This window comes from Ahaetulla prasina, chromosome 12 (assembly GCF_028640845.1).
Source record: "Ahaetulla prasina isolate Xishuangbanna chromosome 12, ASM2864084v1, whole genome shotgun sequence".
In the NCBI taxonomy this organism is placed as follows: Eukaryota; Metazoa; Chordata; class Lepidosauria; order Squamata; family Colubridae; genus Ahaetulla; species Ahaetulla prasina.
This window is the reverse complement of record NC_080550.1, coordinates 18,675,753-18,684,613: the sequence shown is the minus strand read 5'-3', so window position 1 is coordinate 18,684,613 and position 8,861 is coordinate 18,675,753.

Here is an 8,861-nt window from a genome sequence, read left to right as displayed (position 1 = left end):
GCCTTTGTAACACAATACCTGCTACACATATCTTAGCTGAAAAGCGATGAAACGATGATTGCACTTTCTTAAAAAAAATGTTAGGGATGTGTTTGTCTGTATGGGTGTCTGTACCCCTGGAATCCTCATTCCTCACATTATTTTGTAATCCTCGGCATATTATGAGCTACGGTGGCGCAATGGTTAGAGTGCAGTACTGCAGGCTACTTCTGCTGATTGCCAGCTGCCTGCAATTTGGCAGTTTTCAGCCTTCTATCTTTCCGAGGTGGGTAAAAGGAGGGCCCAGATTGTTGGGGACAATAGGCTGACTCTATAAACCGCTTAGAGAGGGCTGTAAAGCACTGTAAAGCAGTATATAAGTCTAGGAGCTATTGGTATGATGAGTGATGGTGAAGTTTATGAGCAAAATGAAGACTTTATTATTTATTTATTTATTAAATTTATGTGACTTGCAAAAAAATAAATAAATTAAAACCTGTGCTGGATGCCACCTTCTTTTTTTTTTTTTTTATTCAAAAAGTTTTACAAAATTTTTTCCCCCTTTCCCCCCCTCCTCTCCCCTCCCTTCACAACCCCCTCCCCCCCTGACTTCCCGGAATGGGCACAAGGTATAGTTAAAAATAAAACAAACATATGCTAAAAAATTTTCGTCCCAACTTAATTATACCCCTACAATCATCAATTCCTAACTTCCCCCAAAAACAATCAAGAATAATACATCATAATCATTCAAAAACAGTCTGATAACTCTTAGTCTGATATCTACGTTGAATATAGTCAATCCATTTTTTCCATTCCTTTAAGTATCTTTCTTGCGTATTGTCTTTCAAAAAGGCTGATATCTTCGCCATCTCAGCCAAATTGGCAACCTTCAATATCCATTCTTCTATTGTAGGTACTTCTTTTTTCTTCCAGTATTGTCCTATTAGTAGTCTTGCTGCTGTTATTAGGTTTAAAATCAATTTAGTCTCAATTACTGTACAATCCGTAATAATTCCCAACAAGAAAAATTGCGGCAGGAACTTTATCTTCTTTTTCAAAACATTTTGTTTGGATGCCACCTTCTTAAATGTTAGGGTCCTTAGAGCTTACTGTCCTGGAGGAGTCAAGTCTTCACACCAAAGTCTGTATTGTGTACTATTGTTGGAAGAAATGTCCATCTGGTTTCAGTTCCAAGTGGGGAAAAAGATACTGGAAACACGGAGACTGCTTGGAAAGATGGTTTAATGGTGGACAGGATCACATGGTTTGAGTTCCTGGGGGGAAAAAGGGGCAAGATGTTGAGTGTGCCTTGGTTTTATGCCCTCTCTGAGCTTTGAATTTCCTGGGGCACAGGAAAAGTATCCTGACTGGTTGTCAGACTCCCAGGGGGTGGGAGTCTTAGTTAGCCTTGCTGGCTGATGTAATCTTCCCAGGTGCCATGTGGGGAGTTTCTGTTGCTAGTTGAGTCCTATTGTGTTGCAGATGATGGTCCATTGGCAAATGGGGGGGGGGAGGATTGGGTTTCTGCCTCTGGCCCATTGACAAAGGTTGTGGGGGTGGGGGAAGCAGGAAGGTGGGAGCTGCTTTGTCTTTAAAACATGTTTCTCCATTTCTCATCCAGGGAAATATGTTCTGCCTTTTTAATATTTCCTAAAATATTTCATTCTTCTAGGAGAAGGGTGGGTGCTAACTTCCTACACTATTGAGTGAAGTTTAGGATTTCATGGCCACCATAGCAGTAACAATAATTTTATAGGGGTTGATTGTAGAATGGAACGGAAATGCTGTTACCTGTCAGCTCCTGTATCCTTAGATGTTATCATCAGCTCTCTGATCCACAGGAATACCAAAGTATACCAGATTTTTGTTGCAAGTCAGTGAAAAAAATATATAGCTATTCTCTAATTCTTGTCAGAAAGTAAATGATAAATGCAAAATGTACCTGTGGGAGCTAAGCATTGTTTCATAAAGGCTGAATTTGCCTTAGTTGTTCTCGTGGCAATCTCAGACATACATTTGATCTGGTTCTATATTCTGAAGAAAGGAATCTGGGAATAACTTCCACGACAGTTATACCTGCATCAGTAGATTCTTGTGGAATGATTAGCATGAAGTTAATTTGTAAGTTGTATTTATTTGCTCATTTATCTTTCAAGCCCATGGGTGCGAAATCTTCAGATAAATTATTTCTTGGATCTAATGTGGCAATGTCGGAGCAATGAATGTGGTAGGAAGCTGGATTGAGTGGACGGAATCGGGTGGGCATGCAAGCATTCAGATTTCAAACATCTTTCAGTGAAGCGTTAGCTTGAAAAAAGATGTACAACAATAAGGCATGAAAGAGGTCTGCAGACACCATAACTCAAGTAATAGAATCTGATATTAAACTGGCAGGCATCCAAATTGAGGCAGGTGTTTCATTTGGCAGCAATTCAAGTGCCTCCAGCCACCAACAAAGCTTTCAGGTAAAACCAAGAAGCTACTCACCTCACTATGCCCTCCTCTGATTTTATTTCAGGTACGTGCAAAGGGTTCCCAGATGGCTGGCTCCTATCCAAACTAAGATGCTTTCACATCGCATCATCTTCATGCGAGAAAAAAAACATATGTAGGGGAAAAAATACTTTTCATACCACTCGATTACCTTTTCTAAGTCTATAGAATGGTAGAATTCACATGATTAGTAACGTTGATGTCTCCTAGTGTTGGAAGCTGAGATCTGGGGGCAAGAAAGAAAAATATGACATTATTGTGGGTTATCGATGGCGTATAACAGGATGAGATTGGGTGGGCGGGTGGAGATAGATTTCGGTCTTTGATTTTGCTTCGCATAATTCAATCACATTTTCAACCCAGGCAAGGGGTCTAAAGTAAATGTAACATGCATTATTTTTGCAAACTACTTTCCTTGAGACAATTCGTTTTTATAATTTTGTAATTTTTTATGTTGAAAAGACTTTAGTAGTATAAGAAGTTGGATGCAGGTAACTAATTTTCATATTTACATCTGCATTATTTATAATTTTTCATATTAGAACTATTTATTTATTAAATATGTTTGTTGCTCATCTCGCTGCTATGTCACTGTTTTGAATTTAGCTCTACCCACACCTCATTGGCAGTAGCATCATGTTAAATATTGTTTTAAACCAGATGTTTAAAGGAAACGAAGGAGCAGTTAAGTTCTATAACTTGCATAATACAGCTAGTTGCACCTTCAGTAGTGCTATCCTTTAGTTATCCAAACTAACCTGCAGTGAAATATACAAGCTTACCTTGTAATGCATACTGTCTGTTTCTAATTTTCAATTCTTGATTTCTCAATTAACCACATTGTTTTCCCTGTTTGGGAATAAAATTCTTGGTATGCCACAAAACTGACAATTGGGTTTACTGTACACCATTCCAGAGTGAAACATTTCGCCATGCTGAAGATGTTCTAGTTATTTTATAAACCATTGTTTTTAGAGGCTGCTGCAACAGCACTTACTTAATTTCTTATTGTGTCTGCATTCGGTGGAACGTGTTTGGGTTTGCATACCACAACAACTGGGAGATTTGAAAATTTCACAAGAGCCAAAATTCAATCAGGAAATGAAATTATGTTCCTGTTCTGAAAATGGCTGATTCTTCCAATGCAGGGATCAACATCAATTTTCCAGCTGCATTCAATAGTATTACAACCAAGATTTGCAAATAGGATTTAAAATGCATTTGTAAATAGCTATGCTATCCTCTATGCCCTCCTCTGATTCTATTTCAGGTACGTGCAAAGGGTTCCCAGATGGCTGGCTCCTATCCAAACTAAGATGCTTTCACATCGCATCATCTTCATGCGAGAAAAAAAACATATGTAGGGGAAAAAATACTTTTCATACCACTCGATTACCTTTTCTAAGTCTATAGAATGGTAGAATTCACATGATTAGTAACGTTGATGTCTCCTAGTGTTGGAAGCTGAGATCTGGGGGCAAGAAAGAAAAATATGACATTATTGTGGGTTATCGATGGCGTATAACAGGATGAGATTGGGTGGGCGGGTGGAGATAGATTTCGATCTTTGATTTTGCTTCACATAATTCAATCACATTTTCAACCCAGGCAAGGGGTCTAAAGTAAATGTAACATGCATTATTTTTGCAAACTACTTTCCTTGAGACAATTTGTTTTTATAATTTTGTAATTTTTTATGTTGAAAAGACTTTAGTAGTATAAGAAGTTGGATGCAGGTAACTAATTTTCATATTTACATCTGCATTATTTATAATTTTTCATATTAGAACTATTTATTTATTAAATATGTTTGTTGCTCATCTCGCTGCTATGTCACTGTTTTGAATTTAGCTCTACCCACACCTCATTGGCAGTAGCATCATGTTAAATATTGTTTTAAACCAGATGGTTAAATGAAACGAAGGAGCAGTTAAGTTCTATAACTTGCATAATACAGCTAGTTGCACCTTCAGTAGTGCTATCCTTTAGTTATCCAAACTAACCTGCAGTGAAATATACAAGCTTACCTTGTAATGCATACTGTCTGTTTCTAATTTTCAATTCTTGATTTCTCAATTAACCACATTGTTTTCCCTGTTTGGGAATAAAATTCTTGGTATGCCACAAAACTGACAATTGGGTTTACTGTACACCATTCCAGAGTGAAACATTTCGCCATGCTGAAGATGTTCTAGTTATTTTATAAACCATTGTTTTTAGAGGCTGCTGCAACAGCACATACTTAATTTCTTATTGTGTCTGCATTCGGTGGAACGTGTTTGGGTTTGCATACCACAACAACTGGGAGATTTGAAAATTTCACAAGAGCCAAAATTCAATCAGGAAATGAAATTATGTTCCTGTTCTGAAAATGGCTGATTCTTCCAATGCAGGGATCAACATCAATTTTCCAGCTGCATTCAATAGTATTACAACCAAGATTTGCAAATAGGATTTAAAATGCATTTGTAAATAGCTATGCTATCCTCTATGGAATAATATGTATTTTATTGTAAAGCAGAGGAAGATTCCATATGGTTTCTCCTTTCCCTCAACTGTCATTTGCTGTCAACATTTCCATCTTGTTGCAATCATGGGAGAAGTGACTAGTAGAGTTCATTCCCTAACAAAGGAGAACATCTGCAGTTCAGGGTTGAATTCTGGAGTCCTTGGTGCTCTCTAAGTTTGGTTGTTTGCTTGCAGAAGTAACATCATCAGTATATTGTGATACACTATTGTCATCTGACTCTCTACTCCCTTGATTATCATCAACGAAGAAAGTCTATAGTAATCATTTTGTGTGGAATGAAGGAGGCTAAGGAGAGACACAATCAGAATTTAGAATAACAATTTAGAATTTAGAATAACAGAGTTGGAAGGGACCTTGGAGGTCTTCTAGTCCAACCCCCTGCTTAGGCAGGAAACCCTACACCACTTCAGAAAAATGGTTATTCAACCTCTTCTTAAAAACTTCCAGTGTTGGAGCATTCACAACTTCTGGAGGCAAGTTGTTCCACTGATTAATTGTTCTCACTGTCAGGAAATTTCCCCTTAGTTCTAAGTTGCTTCTCTCCTTGATTAGTTTCCACTATTGCTTCTTGCCTTGCCTTCAGGTGCTTTGGAGAATAGGTTGACTCCCTCTTCTTTGTGGAAGCCCCTGAGATATCGGAACACTGCTCTCATGTCTCCCCTAGTCCTTCTTTTCATTAAACTAGACATACCCAGTTCCTGCAACCCTTCTTCATGTGTTTTAGTCTCCAGTCCCCTAATCATCTTTATTGCTCTTCTCTGTACTCTTTCTAGAGTCACAATATCTTTTTTACATCGTGGCGACCAAAACTGAATGCAGTATATAAAATCCTATGGCATCTCAGGACCCCTCCACAATTGGATAACAACTTTCCTGTCAAACAGATAAGTGGTCAAAATTGGCAATACTATATCAAATCCTGTTCCTGTCAAAAGTGGTGTTCCTCAAGGCAGCGTTCTTGGACCAACACTCTTCATATTATACATTAATGATCTCTGTGACCAAATTACAAGTAATTGTGTTCTCTTTGCTGACGATGTCAAACTATTTAACACCACCAACAATACAGCTACCCTCCAAAAAGACCTTGACTTTGTATCTGAATGGTCTAAACAGCTGAACGGCTGTCTTTGGAATATCATTTGACGGCCGTCTCCAGGAGAGCTTTTTACCAAGTTCGCCTGGTTCGCCAGTTGTGCCCCTTTCTAGATCGGGATGCCCTATGCACGGTCACTCACGCCCTCGTGACCTCTCGTCTGGATTACTGCAATGCTCTCTACATGGGGCTCCCCTTGAAGGGCATCCGGAGGCTGCAGTTAGTTCAGAATGCGGCTGCGTGGGTGATAGAGGGAGCCCCTCGTGGCACCCACGTGACACCTCTCCTGCGCAGACTGCACTGGCTGCCTGTGGCTTTCCGGGTGCGCTTCAAGGTGCTGGTAACTATCTTTAAAGCGCTCCATGGCATTGGGCCGGGTTATCTACGGGACCGCCTGCTGCTACCAAATACCTCTCACCGACCGTGCGCTCACAGAGAGGGACTCCTCAGGGTGCCATCGGCTAGGCAGTGCCGTCTGGCGACACCCAGGGGAAGGGCCTTCTCTGTGGGGGCTCCCACCCTCTGGAACGAACTCCCCCCAGGGCTTCGTCAACTTCCGGACCTCCGAACCTTCCGCCCCGGGCTTAAAACATATCTATTTGTTCATGAGGGCTGGATTAGGTTTTTTAAATTTTTAAATTTAGATTTTAAATGGGTTTTATATATATTGTTTTAATTATCGGGCTATATTTAATAAGTTTTTTAACAGACATTTTATCTTGTATTTATATGTATTTTAACTGCCTGTGAACCACCCTGAGTCCCTAGGGAGATAGGGCGGTATACAAATTTGAATAAACTAAACTAAACTAACTAACTAAAACTTGGCAACTCCAAATCTCTACCAGCAAATGTTCAGTCCTACATATTGGAAAAAAGAACCTAAACACTAAGTACAAGCTTGATGGACGTTACCTTATAGATGACCCACCTGTTAAAGACCTTGGAGTTTTCATATCAAATGATCTAAGTGCCAAAGCCCACTGCAACAACATCGCAAAAAAAACTTTAAGAGTTGTAAACCTAATCTTGTGTACCTTCTTCTCCAAAAACACTACACTAGTAACCAGAGCATATAAAACATTTGCTAGACCAATTATTGAATTCAGCTCAACTGTCTGGAACCCATACCACATTTCTGACATCAGTACAATTGAACGTGTCCAGAAATATTTTACAAGAAGAGTTCTCCACTCCTCTGAATACAACAAAATACCTTATGCCACCAGACTTGAAATCCTGGGTTTAGAAAATTTAGAACTACACCGTCTTCGACATGACCTGAATTTAACTCATAGAATCATCTATTACAATGTCCTTCCTGTCGAAGACTACTTCAGCTTCAATTGCAACAATACACGAGCACACAATAGATTTAAGCTTAATGTTAACTGCTCCAATCTTGATTGCAGAAAATATGACTTCAGTAACAGAGTTGTTAATACTTGGAATACACTACCTGACTCTGTGGTCTCTTTCCAAAATCCCCAAAGCTTCAACCAAAAACTGTCTACTATTGACCTCACCCCATTCCTAAGAGGTCTGTAAGGGGCGTGCATAAGAGCACAAGCATGCCTACCGTTCCTGTCCTATTGTTTCCTTTCATTATATCCAATTAATATAGTTATTACATACTCATACTTATATATATGCTTATATATTGTATAGTTATTTCATGCTTACGCTTATATATACTGTGTGACAAAATAAATAAATAAATAAATAAAAAATAAAGTATTTCAAACTGAACGTAGTATATAATCAAGCCATTACATCATACATGGCATAGATAGCATGTTACAGAAAGGTGTTCTCCCTGTCACACAAGTTCTGATCTCAAAGTCAGTCATTGGATCTCAATTGCAGAAAGATCCAGGACCAACTGAAGGAAGGAAACACTTTTTCTCATATAGGAAATGCGCAATTTGATCCCAACAGCTGTAATGATGAAAGTCAGCTAGAATCTAGACCCGTTCCAGTCCGGTTTCCGGCCCGGTTACAGCACGGAGACGGCTTTGGTCGCGTTGGTGGATGATCTCTGGAGGGCCAGGGATAGGGGTTGTTCCTCTGCCCTGGTCCTATTAGACCTCTCAGCGGCTTTCGATACCATCGACCATGGTATCCTGCTGCGCCGGTTGGAGGGATTGGGAGTGGGAGGCACCGTTTACCGGTGGTTCTCCTCCTATCTCTCCGACCGGTCGCAGTCGGTGTTGACAGGGGGGCAGAGGTCGGCCCCGAGGCCCCTCACTTGTGGGGTGCCGCAGGGATCGATCCTCTCGCCCCTTCTGTTCAACATCTACATGAAGCCGCTGGGTGAGATCATCAGTGGGTTCGGTGTGAGGTACCAGCTGTACGCGGATGACACCCAGCTGTATTTTTCCACACCGGACCACCCCAACGGTTATCAAGTGCTGTCCCGGTGCCTGGAGGCCGTACGGGTCTGGATGGGGAGAAACAGGCTCAAGCTCAATCCCTCCAAGACAGAGTGGCTGTGGATGCCGGCATCCCGGTACAGTCAGCTAAATCCGCGGCTGACCATCGGTGGCGAGTCATTGGCCCCGATGGAGAGGGTGCGCAACTTAGGCGTCCTCCTGGATGAACGGCTGTCTCTAGAAGATCATTTGACGGCCGCTCCAGGAGAGCGTTCTACCAGGTTCGCCTGGTGCGCCAGTTGCGCCTTTCTGGACCGGGAGGCCCTTTGCACGGTCACTCACGCCTTGTGACGCCTCGCCTGGATTACTGCAACGCCTCTACATGGGG